Genomic DNA, 18,102 nt, shown 5'->3' on the forward strand with positions numbered 1-18,102 from the left:
CTGTAGGAAAAGACATTGCTCCAGTGTGCTCTGTCTGCACCACTCATTGCGGGCTCTGCACACGTTTTTATTTCTTCATGTATTGTAAACTGTAGAGCTCAAGTGAATGCCAGGTGACTGTGATTTCTTGCTGACTGCTTTCTCTTGCCTACACTGCAGACAGCAGTGTTCACAATTCAGATCGAGTCACTATTGTAGATGAGGTAGTTCTGTAGGAAAAGACTTGTTCCAATGTGCTCTGTCTGCACTACTCAGTCGCATTATTGTAGGCTCTGCACACGTTTTTTTTTTGCTTCATGTAGTTCAAACCCTAGAGCTCAAATCAATGCCACATGGTTGTGGGTTCTTGCTGAATGCTCTCTGTGGCCTATTCTGCAGTCTTCAATGTCCACATTTGACATTGAGTCGGTATTGTAGATTGTATTGTATTTTAATTGCATTTATATAGTGCTTACAACCCTTGACGAGGCGTTGAAGCGCTTTTTTCGACGGGTAGCACGCCACTCGGGAACCCATACAGGATTAGTGTTGAAAATTAGTATAGTACAAATATGAGGTAATTTGAGTAGTAGATATGTTATTCAGTTATTTGGGCAGTATATTGGTATTGTTGAATATGGAATATGGAATTTGAGAAGTGAACATGTTAGTCTGTTCATTTTGATTGAAAAGGATAGTGGAGGCATAAAAGAGTGAAGGAGTTTTTGAGGTCTTAGCAGTAGGAAGAGGCTTTTGGATGAGTACAAATGAGTTTTGGAGGGAAGTAGTCAGAGGGGAGAGTTTAGAAATGTTTATTTTAGGGGATCGGTGTAGTAAAAAGAGGTGTCAGATGATGCAAGGAGGGGTAGAGCAGGAGAGAGTCTAGAAAGGGTTATTTTGGTGATCATAGTAGTGGTATGGGGTTTGGGATAAATGAGAGAGTGGATGTAGAGGATATGTTGATAGATGTATAGGATAAGAGATAGGGTAGTGCATTAGAAGGAGTAGTAGAAATAAGTTTAGAAGGTTGGGCTAGAAGATTTATAGAGCGAAGTATAGGCTGAGAAATAGGCTAGTGCTTTGGAAATGCTAAATTAGAAGAAAGTGATAAATATATAGATCTACAAGCACATTGAAAGTATATAGATACATAAAGGAAGGAAGTATGTTTAGATTAAATATATTGATAGAGGCACTGGATGAGAAATAGGGTACTGCACTGGATATGCTTTTTCAAGAGAAACGTAACAGACACACAGATCCAAGTACATGGAAGATACATAGATGCACAATGGAAGTATGTACATGTAGACAAAAGATAATTTTTATTTCTTGATTATTATTATTATTATTATTATTATTATTATTATTATTATTTTATTTTTTATTTTCTCTTAACAACATAATTATTTTACATGTTTTATAAAGTATTACTCAAAGATCGGTACATCTCTATAGTGAAAGCAAATGCATATATACAGAGGGATATGCTATAAATGTCTTTTTCCGTATGGTGCTTATGTGGGGAAGAGCCAGATCTTGAGTAGTTTTCTGAAGATAAGGTGTTTGTCGGTGAATCTTATGTTGGGGGTAAAGAGTTCCATAGTTTGGCTGCTTGAACATAGAAGCATGTGCCACCCATGGTTTTTTCTAGTATGGTGGGATTTTGAGGGAAGATGCTCCTTCAGAGCGGAGGTTCCTTTGTTGAATGCGTTTGGTGTTTTTATTCCTGATGAAGAGTGGTCCTATTCCATGTATTGCTTTGTGCGTAATACAAAGCAGCTTGAATGTGGATCTTCTGGCAACCGGTAACCAATGCAGGGCTTTCAAGGCAGGGGAGAGGTGGTCTCGTGGTTTGATATGCAAGAGTAGTCTGGCAGCCGAGTTCGGAATCCGTTGTAGTCTTTTCATGGTCATTTAAGGTGATCCGTAGTAGAGGCTATTGGCGTAATCGAGTTTGGATAGAACAAGGGAGATGGTAGCTTGGACATTGTGTGGAAATCCCAAATGAGGGAAAATTTGTTGCAGCGTTTTTATAGTAGCAAAGCTTGATCTTGCTAGTTTATCCACTTGGACATTCATCGACAGCTTAGAGTCCATGGTCATTCAGAGATTCTTACTTCCTTCGATACTTCAGGCAGTGATCCCAGTTCATCAGGCAATGCGGCAAGCCGGTTGTAATTTTTCCTATCGCCACACGTGAGTATTTCAGTTTTTGAAGCATTCAATTTGAGATGCCTCCAAGTCATCCACTGATCCACGGCTCTGAGACAGCTGAAAATTCGTGATTTTTCAATATCTTTGAGGCATTCCGGTTGAAGGAATATTTGCGTGTCATCTGCATAGTTGTAGCACGTGAGGTGAAATTTATTGATCAGTACTGGTAAAGACTTCATGTAGATGTTGAAAAGCATGGGCGAGATGATAGAACCTTGAGGAACCCCTGCTTTTGTGGAGTACGGTTTGGACGAGAAAGGTGGGGGGTGGATGACATTAGTTCTGTTTAAAAGGTAGGACGCGATCCAGTCTAGAGCAGTTCCCTCTATGCCGGCTTCATAAAGTCTTTGTTTCAGAGTGTCATGGTCAACCGTGTCAAAGGCAGCTGAGAGGTCCAAGAGGAGTAGCGCAGCAACCCCATTGCGGTCAACTGTATTCTTTAGGTCATCCCTAGGGCAAGGAGGGCATATTCAGTGCCTCTTCCCGGACGGAATCCTGTTTGGAAATCTGAAAGTATGTCATTCGCTTCAATGAATTGTGGCATCTGGGTGAACGCTGCTCTTTCTATCAGTTTGCCCAGGAAAGGTCCATTTGTAATGGGTCTGTAGTTGTCAGGGTTCAGCGGGTCCAAGTTTGTTTTCTTCAGTAAAGGGCGTATGTATGATTTTTTGAGTTCTTCTGGAAATATTCCAGTAGTTAAGGAATCATTGATGATTCTTCTTACTGGAATGGAAGCAAAGGTTGTTAAAAAAATTGTCTTGAAAGTTTGTGGCAGACAGGGATCAGAAGGGCTGCCGGCAGGCCTGCTTGCTTTGACCAGGCCTATAAATTCATCGTGTGAGATGTGTTGGAAGGAACAGAGAGGCTAGATTGGAGCATTCTTGGATAGTTGTGTTGTAAAAGGGTTAGTGCTGGTGCTTTGTTTCTGTTGTATTATCAATAAAGGACTAGCTTGGTTGTGTTTTAGGGAGACTCAGTGCGTACGTATGACGGCAAACCACTTGGTTTGGTTGTTAAGCCCTCACCCACCAACCTAGTTGGTGGCATGCTTCATCATCGGGCCCACCACAGTGACACCGAATGTGTCCCGGGTGTGCTTCGACTCCAGATTACTGAGGAGCTGGTATACTTCTCTGAGTGTGCTGTGAGGGGTGTGTGTAAGAAAGTGATTTAAAAGCTATGCAGTGGGTCCCAGTTCCCGAGGGTATATGGAAAACTTTAATATCTGGGCCCCTGCTAGCGAATAAAAAGGCAGTCGGACGTAGTGGAGTGAGTTATGGGCTCCCACGTCCTATGTGGTCTACATGTTTCAGCGAGGCCTTTTATTTATTTACATCTGGCTTTCCTCAGGACCAATGAGTATGTGTGGGTGAAAGGATATAAATTATATTAAGTGATATGTGTTGTTAAAAAGTGTTGCACACGCTAAGGTGCTATACGTGTATGGAGGGGGATTCCCTCTGCTTTAACTTGCTATTTGCTGTTAAAGCCTCCTGGGTCACCTGGCAGGGGGAGAGGACCGAAATTATCGGTCTGCGAGCTCCTTGAACCTATCGTCCTGCTGCGGTGTCCCGAGTGTTTCTGTTGTCAGTATTAATAATAAGAAGAAAGTTTTAAAGTGCCTGGTTACACTAAGGCCAGTGTGTCCCCGCGCTATGATACGGCTATCAATAGTTAAGAGTACCAAGTATCTCTAACTCTATCCCCACAGAGAAGCCCACCCCCTCTACCCAGAAGGGAAGAGGTATGTTTTCAGTTGTTTACGAAACACCAATTCTAAGGTCTCCAGCCGCAAGCTAGGTGGGAGTCTGTTCAAGTGTTGGGCTGCCTGAACACGGAAAGAGCGCCCTCCCATCCGAGCTCTTCTGATCTTGGGAACCTTGACCAGCCCCACACCACTGGATCTCAAGTGACGCGAAGGAGTATAGGGGGTCAGCAGGTTAAGAAGATAGGTAGGCCCTTTCCCTTGCATAATGCGATGACTGATCCATAGGGTTTTGAACAACACCCGTTCCTTAATCGGTAGCAAGTGCAGTGTTTCTAGTGCTTTCTTGGATGATGCTCTCTTAGGCAGCATCAAAACCAGATGGGCCGCTGCATTCTGTATACGCTGTAGTCTAGTAATACACTTGACATTAGCTCCCAGATATAGGGCATTCCCATAATCCAGCCTGGATGTAATGAGAGCATGTACAAGGGTTTTCCTGGCTGTGGTGGGAAGAAGATCAAGAGTCTCCCTTATGCTCCTCAGGATACAAAACACAGGCCTGCCACTCGCCTGGAATGGTACTCAAAGGAGATTTTACTGTATGGCCAGATTCCCAAGTTTCTGACTTGTTCGCTGGGAGAAGGTTGAGGTCCCAGCGCTTGCGCCCACCACGCCGATGTCCACACCGAAGATGCTTTCCCCACAATCTGCACCTCAGTCTTGCTTCGGTTTAATTTCAATCAGTTATAAGCCATCCAGGCAGCTACTTCCTGCAAACAGGCAGAAAAATTGCTGGGTGCTGACTCATCTGATTGTGCGAGAGACACAACAAGTTCGGTATCGTCAGCGTAGGACACAACTTGCTCCCCAAATCTTTCAGTGATCTCTGCAACTGGCGCCATGTAAAGATTAAAAAGAGTAGGGCTCAAGCTGGACCCTTGTGGCACCCCCTGTTTCAGACTGATGTCTTTGGACCGATATGGCCCCTGAGCTACTTGGAAACTGCGATTGTGTAGGAATGACTCCAGCCATTCCAATGCTTTACCTGCCACACCACACCACCCTTTTTTAGACACAGCAGCAAGGTGTGATGTGCTACAGTGTCAAAGGCAGCACTTAGATCCAGAAGGATAAGTGCTGCTGTCTGACCTTCATCCACCAACTCCCGTACGATCTCAGTGGACAGAAGCAAGGCTGACTCAGTGGAATAGGATGACCGAAAACCAGATTGGGTGGGGTGTAGCAGTTTATGAGTCTCAATATGGTCTGTCAGCTGTATATTGACAACTTTCCCCACGATCTTAGCAAAGTAGGGGAGAAGTGAGATGGGACGCAAGTTATCAAGTTGCTCTGCGCTGATATCAGGCTTTTTTTAAGGGAAAGCACCACAGCCTCTTTCCACGCTTTCGGTACCCTGCCTGAACCAAAGGAAAGTTCTAACAGATGACGAATGTGGAGTTCCAAGGTCTCCACGCTTTCCCTCAATATTTTAGCAGGCGCAGGGTCATTAGGGGAGCCCGATTTGATTTTAGCCGAGTCCAACGTGTCTGCTTTGTCCGTGTAATGATTTGACAGTTTGTCTGTGAAATCTTGAGTAACAGGATGAGTTCCTTCTAGGCAATTTGGTTTTTAAAATTCATTGAGTATTTTATAGAATTCTTTATTTGCACATTTAGCGTTTTGAATTCTGTCTGAATAGTACCTTTTCTTCACTTTTTTGATAGCCGACTTATATAATCTGTTAATTTTTTGTAGGTGAAGTTTGTTTTGTATGGCTTTTGTTTTGAGCCAGGTACGTTGCAGCTTTCTAATTTGTTGTTTTATGTCTTTTATTTCTATGTTTCTCCAAGGCGCTTTTTTTCTTTTGTTCTGTTGTGTGGTTTTGAATGGTATCAGGATGTGAAAAGCTTCCTGTAGCCACTCATATAGATTCTGAACAGAATTTATGGTTTCCAGATTTATACTGGATGTTAGTTGTGTTTTCAAGTGTTCCAAATTGAGTTTGTTCCACGGCCGATAGGTGGATGGATGTAAGGTAGTTTTAGGTGAGTCGCTTAGCGTTGTTTTATGTTGGATTGCAAGCAAGTGGTGGTCTGACCATGTGACTGGAGTTATAGTTTGAAAGGTAACTAGTTCAGTATTAGCAAAAATGACATATAGGATAGGTCCAGTGGCGTGTGTCGGATTGGGGACAATCTGATGCAGGTTCAATGCGTCTAGGCCGGTGATTATTGTTTTTTGGATGGGTCATATTGGTTTTATCAAACCAAATGTTAAGGTCACCCAGAACGCATAGGTTGGAGTGTATTGTTATCAGGTTTGAAACTGTGTCTAGAAGTGCATCTGAGAATGTTGCCTTGCTAGGTGGAGGTCTGTAAAGGAGCAGGAAGTTACAGGTGTAAGACGGTGTAGGATTGCATCTTGTTAGAAGAGCCTCACAATTCTTTATGGAGATGTTGTCAACTTTAGTGATATGTATTGTTTGCCTGAATACAACAGCTAGACCACCTCCTTTTTTTGGCTATACGATTTTGGGTGATTATTTGATAGCCTAGAGGAATGGCTTCATGCAGGACTGGAGCCATATCCTCTCCCAACCATGATTCGGTTATGAATAGTCTGGTTTTGCATCGGTGAGAAGGTCGTAGATGTGATGCTTGTTTCTAGAGAGGGATCGAGCATTTATTAGTAGACAGTGTAAAGAGTGGCCTTTGGTGACAGTGGGACTTTGTTTTGTAGAAGAGTGATCAGTATTGTGTGGATGTGTAGCAGGTGTGTTTTTAGTGCTGGTATTAGCTATATTAGGATAGCAATCGTGAAGCTGTTCTTTATTGTGTTCCTCATCCAGCATGCTAAGAAGACATTTTGATGGGTCTGCATGTGTATATGTTGGAGATGGTGTTTGAGAATGAGTTGGAGTGCTGTGTTGCTTTTGTGGTGTAACATTGTTGTGAGGTAGACTTGGGGAAGCAAAGTTGTGAGGTGTGGCATGTTGCTTATATTTTTTGCGTGTGTTAAAGGCGGAAGGTGTATGAGTCAGGGGAGGTGGTGCAGCATGTGGGTCATGCCGCAATGTTCTAAATTGTCCAATGGATGAGAGGCGGTTAGAAGAGAGGTGCTGTATTGCTGGTTCTGTGTTAGGTGTGGTGGAAGAGTGCAAGCTTGGCATTGGAGTGTGTTCCTTTGTGTACTTTGAAAGGTGGGTTTATGTATGTATTTTGTGATGGTAAGTATTATGAGGTGTTGTGCTCTGAAGATCTTGTTGTGCTGGTGTGTGTGATATGTTTTGCTTTTGAGGTGTGGTGAAAAGGGGTGTTGATGTATATGTTTCATGCACCTGATTTGGTTGTGTAGTATTGTTTGTGAGAGGAGGTTGTGACGTAGAGGGGGTGGTGATGTGTTTATGAGTAGAGAGTATGTTGTGTGTAGGAGGGAATGAAGTAGAGGTGAGAGTGTTTATCTTAGACTAGTTTGTTTCAAGAGTTACAAAGTGTGGTGGTGTGCAGTGTGTGTGTTGTGTGTTAGTGTTATTATGGTAGAAGGCAGAGGAGGTTGTTTGTTGGACAACTGATGGAAGGATCATTATATGTTTGTTAGTGATAAAAGGTGGATTGTTAGGTGTAATTACAGCAGGGAGAGTGTATCTGAGTGGGATGTAGTTATGTATGGTGTTGATTGGCGTTGTGTTAGTGATGAGTGTATTGGTTAGTGGTATACGATAGAGTTGTGTACTCTTTGTGGGCGATGGATATGTGTGGTAGTTGGGATATTAGGGTGTGTTGATGTGCTTTGGTTGGGTTGGTGATGCATGCTGGTACATTAATCTGTGCACAGTGTTGTGCGTGGTGTATATTTGGTGTGAGTGTGTTGCTCTGTTTGTGGTTGTGGATGGTGTGGGCTGGGTATTGTTAAATGAGAAAAAGGGCAGCATTTCTGGCCCTAGTCCCGACCAGTCTCGCACAGGCTCAAACAGCCAACTACCCTTGTCCTCTCCGCCCTTAGCCTCGACGACCGGGCAGATACGCCCTAAGCCTTGCATTTTTTGTAGCCCTAGTAATCAGGTGAACCCTTCAGCCAATGGGAACCCTAGCCCTAACACTATCCAATCACAACGTTAGCCCTAACATCTAGAACCAATAGGAGACCAGAACCTTGCAGTCAATCTTAGCCCTAGTCCAAGCACCCAATCAGTTCAAAAGCCCTGATCTCTACGTCCAATAAAGGCCTTAGCCCTACCACTAGTCCCAACCCAAGTCCTGGCAGCCAATGGTACAGGTAGCCCTAGTTCCTACTTCCAATAGAAAGCCTAACCCTACTCTTAGTCCCACAACTGGTCCATCAACCAATCACACCAGAAGCCCTAAATAGCTACTTCCAATTAAAGGTCTAACCCTAGCCCTAGCCCCCCCTACTCCCAACAACCAATAACATAGGAAGCCCTAGTCCCTACTTCCAATAGAAATCCTAACCCTAGCCCTAGTCCCAACCCTACAATGATTGAATCACAGACCAAGAAACCAATCAGAACCCTCAAATACCCAACCAATGAGGACATTAACCGTAACCCAATAGAAACACCAGATACAACCACCAATCAGTGTACACATGTGCCAACCACTAGCAGACCATATAAGGTCCCAGCGACCTCAGACAAGGTTTGCTGGCCAGGGAGTTGGAAGCTGCTTCTCCTGTTCAGAATCTCCTAAGAGACAGACAGGCTCAATCCACAACTTTGGACTTCTGCAGGTAAAGGCTTCACTAACTCCAAATCTAACAATACTGTTTGAATAAAGCTTTACTCCCCCTTCTTGCGAAAAAACGAAGTACACAGGCCCCAGTAAATACAGTTTAAACAGCTCACAGAAGCACCCTCTGATGTAGAAAATCCCTGTTGCTGGGGGGGGGGGGGGGCAGGGGGGCTGGCCTCACTGGCTTGTGAACACAAAATGGTGGCTGGGTTGCACTGTTTTAGCACGCAGGTCTAAGCACAGAGCAAAGGAGAAATTTGGAGGGATACAGATTTGTCACCAAGGAATGAGAGGGACAAACTACAGAGGTTGGACTGCAAATCCCACAATTCAAAACACTAAATTGAGGCAATCTTGGGCTGGTAAACCACAAATTTAAAACACAACACAGGTGATAAAATATGCAATTACAGGCAGGCTAAAATTACAATTTCTAACTGTAACAACCACAGGCATAGCCAGTAAACACAGAAAGCGGAAATTGCTTTTTAAACAAATTTTTGTATTGGGAAGGGACAGCACTAGTGTGTCTCCTTACCACTTCCTGGACTCTGCTCACTGCAATTTGGGGCACATGTAGGCTGCAACTAATACGATGGAGGAGAATGATTTCGAGTGCACCCAGCAAGGCCTTTAGGGGCCTGGGCAGGTGTGAGAGGAGGGCTATTATGATAAAGGGACCTTAGGTCAGCGGTCTCTAATCTAGACGCGGCTACTTCCAACTGCAGGCTAGCCAGCACCTCTATCAAATCTTCCAATGCGGCCATACTAGCACAACCTGACCTGGAGGACTATGATTTGTAGGTCGGGAATTCTGTCATGATAAAGTCCTCAGGATCGGTTTGTTGATTGGTATGCCCACCTCTAGATCGAATCAACGCCTGAATTGCCGTAATGGCACAGAGCATTGAGAAGATCAAGCGAGGGGAAAAATTAACTGATCAGGGGAGGAAAGAAAGGGGACAGCAGGGAGGGAGATCTGAAAGACATAAAGAGAGCACATGCATAAGACTATGTTTGCACTCATTAGAACCAACAATATATATGAAACAACCATCTAGGAGTTATACCTGTAAAGGAAAATATAACACTTTGTAGATGTGTAGAGGTATCTGGCAGCATAGGAGTTGTTGCGGTATAACTTTAGTAATACAAAAGGCATGTAACCGTGATATGATAATTGTCAATACCTTACAGTGTATCATATATAGCCTGTGTCATGTAGATATATAGGAGCCTACCTAAGTATCACCCTACTAAGCATCACCGGGGAAGAGTGTAAACCAGACACCTCCAGAACCCCTGTTAAATAGAAGAGGTAAATTCCACAGTTAACACCTATGTATAGTACAATGCACGCTGCCACTCATAGATGATATATCCAGTTCAAAAGAAATCAAACAGAAGAATACCCCTGGAACTCTTGGCAATTCCTAGCACCCAAATAATGCCTCTTAGATGGGTATGGGGGCAGAATCCAATGTTACTAAAAGAACAACCTCAATAGTTTATGAGTGTCCTAATTGCTGCTAGTACATAGGAGTATTTTCACCGTTGGCCGAAAATGCCAACTGAGCCAAATCCTAAATGTTCCAGGTCACAAAACCAGTACCACGGTAACAGCCGTTACCGCGGATCCCAAAGTACAACAAACACCCAGAAATCAGCGATCCTGCTGAAAATGCCCTGTGATGCAAAGCACCCTTACCGCACCAAGTAATCCAGTTCCTCAGTTACCAGAAACGAGTTCTCCGATGGAATTCCCGACACCGATCCCCAGCCGCCATCCTCCTTATATGTTGTCTCGTGAGAACGCGGCCCGCCGCTAAGGATCACGGGAATTGTAGTTCAGGCCCAGGGCATGCTGGGAAACGTAGTTCATTCATGTCGCGATCGTGACAGTACATCCCCCCCTCATCAGAGGGGGTCAAGGACCAGGCTTAGTGGGGCATCTCCGATGGAAGGCAGATACTAAAACCGGGCATGAATCCCCAGAGCAGGCTCCCATGAGTTTTCCTCTGGCCCATACCCATTCCATGACACCAGATACCACAACTTACTCCTCCGATACTTGAAATCCAATATTCGTCTGACCTCATACTCCAACTCTCCCCGTACCATCAAGGGAGGAGGACGATGCTGGCCCTTGGATAATGAAGGTTTCAACAATGAGACATGAAACACCGGGTGGATGCGTAGATGAGAAGGGAGCTTCAGCTTCACCACCACCGGGTTCACGCGTTTCAACACAGTATACGGCCCAATGTACCTAGCGTTGAAAACACTGTGTTTTCTGAAACGCAGATTCCTTGTAGACAACCACACCTCATCACCCTTGCAGTACAACGGACCTTTTCTCCGGTGCTTATCAGCAGCCGCCTTGTACTTGAGTTTCACAGCCTGCAGCTGGTCCTGCGCTTTGGACAGCGTCTCTTTGATATGCGCCACTCTGTGAGCCACCTCCGGAAGGAGCGAGTCAGCTTTCGGGTGCACAAAGGGAAGAAACCGGGGGTGTCTGCCATACATACAATAATACAATAGAAAGGAGTGTTCTTGGTGGAACTGTGCGTGGCGTTATTATAAGCCACTTTCGCTAACCACAAGTAGTCCACCCAGTTCTCTTTACTAATATCCACGTAGCACCTCAAATACTGCTTAAGAGTCTGATTTAACCGTTCAGTCTGGCCATCGGTCTGCGGGTGGAAACTTGTAGAAATGGCCGAGTCAATATGTAGCGAAGAACACCATTTCTTCCAGAACTGGGCAGTAAACTGTGAGCCCCGGTCTGAGACAATGGTACTTGGCTATCCATGTAACCTAACCACATTGGCCATAAGCAGTACCACCAACTGACCCGCCGAAGGCACCTGTTTACAGGCCACAAAATGCCCCATCTTAGACAGGTAGTCGACCACCACCATTATTGCCATACATCCCCGGTCAGCAGAAAGACCCACAATGAAATCCACCGATATCCGATCCCAGGGGATCGATGGAGTAGGGAGAGGCTGCATCAACCGCTGCGGACGAGAGTGGTCGGACTTCATCCTTGCACATTGAGCACAGGCGGACACCCATCGCCCAACATCAGGTCTCACAGAAGGCCACCAGAACTGCCGCAGTACACGCTCCAGGGTCTTGACAAATCCAATGTGACCTGCACACGGCGACTCATGACACCAGATGTAGACCCTTTTCCTCCAAGCCAATGTAGGCACCAGTAACCTGTTGCGAAACATCGGTAGGCCCTCATACAACCTCCATTCTGGGTGACCACCAAGCCAGGTCCTCCAAACGAAGGAGTCCACCCCCTTCTTGACATCCCTCAGGAATGTATCAGGCTGCATAGCACACACCACTCTGTCCGGAACAACAATGCTAGCCTCTGCCCTCACCTCAAATGGAACAACCGTTGACTGGCGAGTGAGTGCATCCGCCTTCCGATTGTCCGTACTTGGGCGGAACATGATGACAAAATTGAAACCAGAGAAAAACATCATCCACCTGAGCTGCCTAGGCGTGAGATGACGAGCGGCAGACATGAACTGTAAATTTCTGTGGTCGGAGTAGACCGTGACCACGTGACGGGCTCCCATTAGGAAATGCCGCCATTCCTGAAAAGAGTCCCGAATGGCCAATAGCTCTTTTTCTGCGATGTGGTAATTCTTTTCGGCCGGATTCAGCTTACGTGACATGTATGCCACCGGGTGTAACTGACCCGTATCCGCATGGCGCTGAGATAGGATAGCCCCGATTGCCACATCCGAGGCATCCGCCTCCACAACATATGGCTTGCCGGGATCCGGGTGGGCCAACACCGGAGCCGATACAAAAGCGTCTTTGAGAGCCGTGAAAGCTGCTTGAGCGTCCTCAGACCATTCAAACACTCTCGCTTTCCTCAGTAGCTGAGTGATAGGCGCCACCAACCGAGAGAACTGATTGATGAAACGCCTATAAAAATTGGCAAATCCGATGAAACATTGTACATCACGGACATTTTATGGAACAGGCCAATTTTTTACAGCCACTACCTTCCGTTCCGCCATCTCTTGGCCTTCTGGACTCAGCATTACCCCCAGAAACTCTACAGTACGAACATGAAAGTCACATTTACTGAGTTTGCAGTAAAGTTTGTTTGCCTGCAGAATGGTAGGCACGTTTGCCACATGCTGACTGTGCAGATCCTCCGAGTCTGAGTAAACCAGGATATCGTCTATGTAGACGATCACATACCGGTCCAAGATATCACGAAGCACATCATTTAAAAAGAATTGAAAGGCCGCAGGGGCGTTACAGAGACCGAAGGGCATCACTCTGTACTCAAAGAGTCCGTATCTAGTCTTGAATGCGGTCTTCCATTCATCCCCGCTACGCATGCGGACCAGATGGTATGCCCCCTTCAAATCAAGTTTTGTGAACACAGTAGCCTTTTTCACCTGCTCCAACAAAACACTGATCAAGGGTAGAGGATAACTGTTTTTTACTGTAATGGCATTTAGCGCCCTAAGTCTACACATGCGCGTAGCTCGCCATTCGCTTTTGGTATGAAGAAAAGAGGCGAGGCAGCTGGGGATTTAGATGGAAGTATAAAACCCAGGCCTAACAGTGTGTCCAAATACACGCGAAGGTGTAGGTACTCTGGCTCCGTTAGAGCATAGATCCGCCCACACGGTATAGCAGCACCCGGGACCAGATCGATCTGGCAGTCGTACTGCCTATGAGGGGGGAGCTCCTCAGCCTGTACCTCGTTAAACACCTTGCCAAAGGACTGATACACGGCAGGGAGCTGAACACATTTTTCTGCGGCCGCGGCAATACATGACCCACCAGACAAGGCTTGAGCAGGTAGAATAACCCCCTGATGACATTGTTTCCTGCAAAACTCGGATCCCATGTGAACAGTTCTGGTGTCCCAATTTATGCTAGGGTTGTGTTTCTCCAACCAAGGTAAACCAAAGATTATACCGTATTGAGGAGTCCTGATAACATTGAACGTAAGAAACTCTGAGTGTGTGTCCCCTAATAACACCTCTATTTCTTCTGTATCATAGCCTATAGGACCCATACTGAGCCTCCTCCCATTCACAGCATACACTTCTTCAGGCCTCTCCTTCTGCACTAGAGTAATACTCATACGTTGGGCTTCCTGCATGTCAACAAACATACCCGTTGCCCCTGAAACATTCATAGGTGACGTGACCACTGATTCGCCAGCCAGCATTAGCACTATGGATACAAACAAATGATTTGTTACCCTATTCAGTCCACTATGGAGAGAAGGGACATACATAGGACTCCAAGAAACCCCTTCCTGTTTCCCAGAGTCATTCAGTTTTCCGCCACCTTTTCTGTATCTGCGGAAGCCACTCGGTTACCCCGAAAACGGTTAGTTTTCGGCTTTACTGGGCATTCTCTCACATAGTGGCCCTTTTTTCCACAATATAAACACAGCCCTTGTTTACGCCGTGATTCTCTCTCAGCAGGTGTTAAAGCCGTTCGGTAATAAACAAACAAAAAAGGAGTACCATCAGAGATTGCTTATATAAAGCGATCTGAGTGGGATGACTGAAAAAAGAAAAAAGAAGGGAGTCCTTCCTTTATTAATAAACCCCTCACTCACCGACCTAGTCGGTGACATGCTTCATCATCGGGGTCCACCCTGATAGCCGAGTGCCATCAGGGTGTGCTGCGACACCTGGACTACAGTGGAGCTGGTATTTGTGTGTGTGAAGTGAAAAAAAGTATTTAAAAATTGTCCTGGTATTCTTGTGTGAAAAATTTATTCGCAAGGAACTGGACAATATTAAAATTAAATGTGTGGATACAATAAGGTGTTATGACCGTGTGTATCACTTATGTGTGAGGTCTACATGTTTCAACCCGTAGGATGGAAGGTACCGGGTTTTCGTCAGGACCAGGAGGAAAATAGGTGGTCAGGACACACTAACACCCTGCCATTCCCTAGATTCCTGTACACTACTGACAAATTTGTCAAAGTGAAAAAGGAGCTCAAAAACAAAATAGTCGAGCTAAAAGCAAAAAGTCCTGGTGGGAGAAAGAGGCAAAAAGTCACAAGTATGATTAATACAAGCCTGTTACGAAGTGCCATGCTGGTTCTCACGTGTCTGCTGCTATATAGTGCATACCATTCAGAGCTTAATGTGATCGGTAGTGACTGACTATCACTAGAGCTGGCACACTCTATCAATGGTGTTGTGCTCGGTGATCACTAGGTCGTTAATCCAACATTTGAACATATTCGGCACTTAATAGTTCGTGGTTAGACTGCTCACATTTTCATTAGCGTGAGGGAACAACGACGTGGAATGTCTATGTTTTCAACTTTGACTCACACTGGCACACTCTAATAAATGCGGTGTGCCCAGTGGTCGAATGGTCGTTAATTTTAAACATTCGAAAGCACTCAGCACTTCTGTGTGCATGACTCGACTGCTCACGATTTAGATTGAAGTGAGTAAATAACGACGCGAAATGTTTGTCCCATCAAACATACAATCACACTACGCATACACACATCCAACACACATACATAGGCCGAAGAAGGAATCAAGGCTTACTCCTATTACGGATCTTTTAGGCTTCACAGGGTGGAGGGAAGGTATTAAAACTCAGACTGCCATATTCTGCAATGAGGAAATTAGGAGACAGCTGTCAGGGGTTGTGCTCACGAGACCGTGACCGTGACCGAAAAAGCGGCCTGAATCGGACTCTGAGCTGTGATGTTACTTACAGTTTAGTTGAGGTTAGGATTCTATGTCCCTATTCGCCTCTCCGTGCCTCCCCGCTAGTGATTATGAAGCAGCCGGCATAGATATAGCGGCAGCAGTGTTTCCGGGGTGGGCAGGGGCACGCAAATACGTGGTGACGTATTCGCGTAGCGTCAATGGAAACGGAGGCCGGGAGGGGTTAGGTAATGTTTCCTGGTGTTGCTAAGCAACGTGGACAGGGAACAGCAAATAGCTGTGTAGGTCTTGGAACAGAAATTAGCTATAAAGATAGTAATATTAAGCGGAACAAAGTCTTGAACCCCATCTAAGATTATGAGTGGTTAACTTACAGAGAAGGCCAACAAAGAGGGGTATTTTTACAAAAGGGAAAAGGAAACGGCACGTATGTACTACGGCCAATATTGTTATCATCCAAGAGTCAGACAATAACTCCGACAGAGCACAGTTTAGTGACAAGAAAAGTAAAGCAAAGAATATGCGAGCATCGCAGCACCATTCGCTGCAGAAAAAATGCAACAAAACTGACAGATCACTTTCTTGAATCGAACCACACGCCTAATGACATGAGGTGGACTGTTATTGAACAAGTCATGGCTGTACCCAATATTCAGAAATGACTTTTTGAGAAAGAACAGAGATGGATATACAGATTATCCACACATGTCACAGGACTGAATGACAATATTCCTTGGGCAAACGTTCTCTGAATATGCCATAGCCAGTATGAACTCTCACTAAACTGTGCTCTGTCGGACTTTGTTCTGCCTAATATTACTATCTTTATAGCTAATTTCTGTTCCGAGACCTACACAGCTATTTGCCACGTTGCTTAGCAACACCAGGAAACATTACCTAACCCCTCCCGGCCTCCGTTTCCATTGACGCTACGCGAATACGTCACCACGTATTTGCGTGCCCCCGCCCACCCCGGAAGCACTGCTGCCGCTATATCTATGCCGGCTGCTTCATAATCACTAGCGGGGAGGCACGGATGGGCGAATAGGTACATAGAATCCTAAACTCAACTAAACTAACATCACAGCTCAGAGTCCGATTCAGGCTGCTTTTTCGGTCACGGTCTCGTGAGCACAACCCCTGACAGCTGTCTCCTAATTTCCTCATTGCAAAATTTGCCAGTCTGAGTTTTAATACCTTCCCTCCACCCTATGAAGCCTAAAAGATCCGTAATAGGAGTAAGCCTTGATTCCTTCTTCGGCCTATGTATGTGTGATGGATGTGTGTATGCGTAGTGTGATTGTATGTTTGATGGGAAAAACATTTCGCGTCGTTATTTACTCACTTCAATCTAAATTGTGAGCAGTAGAGTCATGCACACGGAAGTGCTGAGTGCTTTCGACTGTTTAAAATTAACGACCATTCGACCACTGGGCACACCACATTTATTAGAGTGTGCCAGTGTGAGTCAAAGTTGAAAACGTAGACATTCCACGTCGTTGTTCCCTCACGCTAATGAAAATGTGAGCAGTCTAACCACGAACTATTAAGTGCCGAATATGTTCGAATGTTGGATTAACGACCTAGTGATCACCGAGCACAACACCATTGATAGAGTGTGCCAGCTCTAGTGATAGTCAGTCACTACCGATCACATTAAGCTCTGAATGGGATGCACTATATAGCAGCAGACAGGTGAGAACCAGCATGGCACTTCGTAACAGGCTTGTATTAATCATACTTGTGACTTTTTGCCTCTTTCTCCCACCAGGACTTTTTGCTTTTAGCTCGACTATTTTGTTTTTGAGCTCCTTTTTCACTTTGACAAATTTGTCAGTAGTGTACAGGAATCTAGGGAACAGCAGGGCGTTAGTGTGTCCTGACCACCCATTTTCCTCCTGGTCCTGACGAAAACCCGGTACCTTCCATCCTACGGGTTGAAACATGTAGACCTCACATATAAGTGATACACACGGTCATAACACCTTATTGTATCCACACATTTAATTTTAATATTGTCCAGTTCCTTGCGAATAAATTTTTCACACAAGTATACCAGGACAATTTTTAAACACTGTTTTTCACTTCACACACACAAATACCAGCTCCACTGTAGTCCAGGTGTCGCAGCACACCCTGATGGCACTCGGCTATCAGGGTGGACCCCGATGAAGAAGCATGTCACCGACTAGATCGGTGAGTGAGGGGTTTAATAATAAAGGAAGGACTCTCTTCTTTTTTTCTTTTTTCAGTCATCCCACTCAGATCGCTTTATCTAAGCAATCTCTGATGGTACTCTTTTTTTGTTTGTTTATTACTGATACCCAGGGGACTAGGAGTACTCTCAGCTCATGTTTGTGAATAAAATCCCTCACTCTCTCTTTTGTTTAATTATAGTTAAAGCCATTCGCACAGCCCCTATCTCCATGGGTTCAGAAGAGGAGGACTGATTCCCTTCCTTGGTGACATGCGTCTCAACCACTCGTTTCCTACGATTCTCACCTTTCCTTTCTCCCAGTCGATGATCTAACCACAGGGCCAGATTAATCAAATCCTCACATGACACTGGTTGAGGATCAATCTGCGCTATGACATCCTTAAGTTCGTCATTCAACCCCTGATGGAACAAAGAAGCCTGATTGTTTTCTGGCCTAAAGGCATTCAAATATACAACCAAGTCTATCTTGCCCTGCCGTAATTCCAACAATTCTCTATCGGCTGTATATCAATCTGCCCTTCTATCGAA

The sequence above is a fragment of the Lissotriton vulgaris genome, chromosome 10 (assembly GCF_964263255.1).
Source record: "Lissotriton vulgaris chromosome 10, aLisVul1.2, whole genome shotgun sequence".
Classification (NCBI taxonomy): domain Eukaryota; kingdom Metazoa; phylum Chordata; class Amphibia; order Caudata; family Salamandridae; genus Lissotriton; species Lissotriton vulgaris.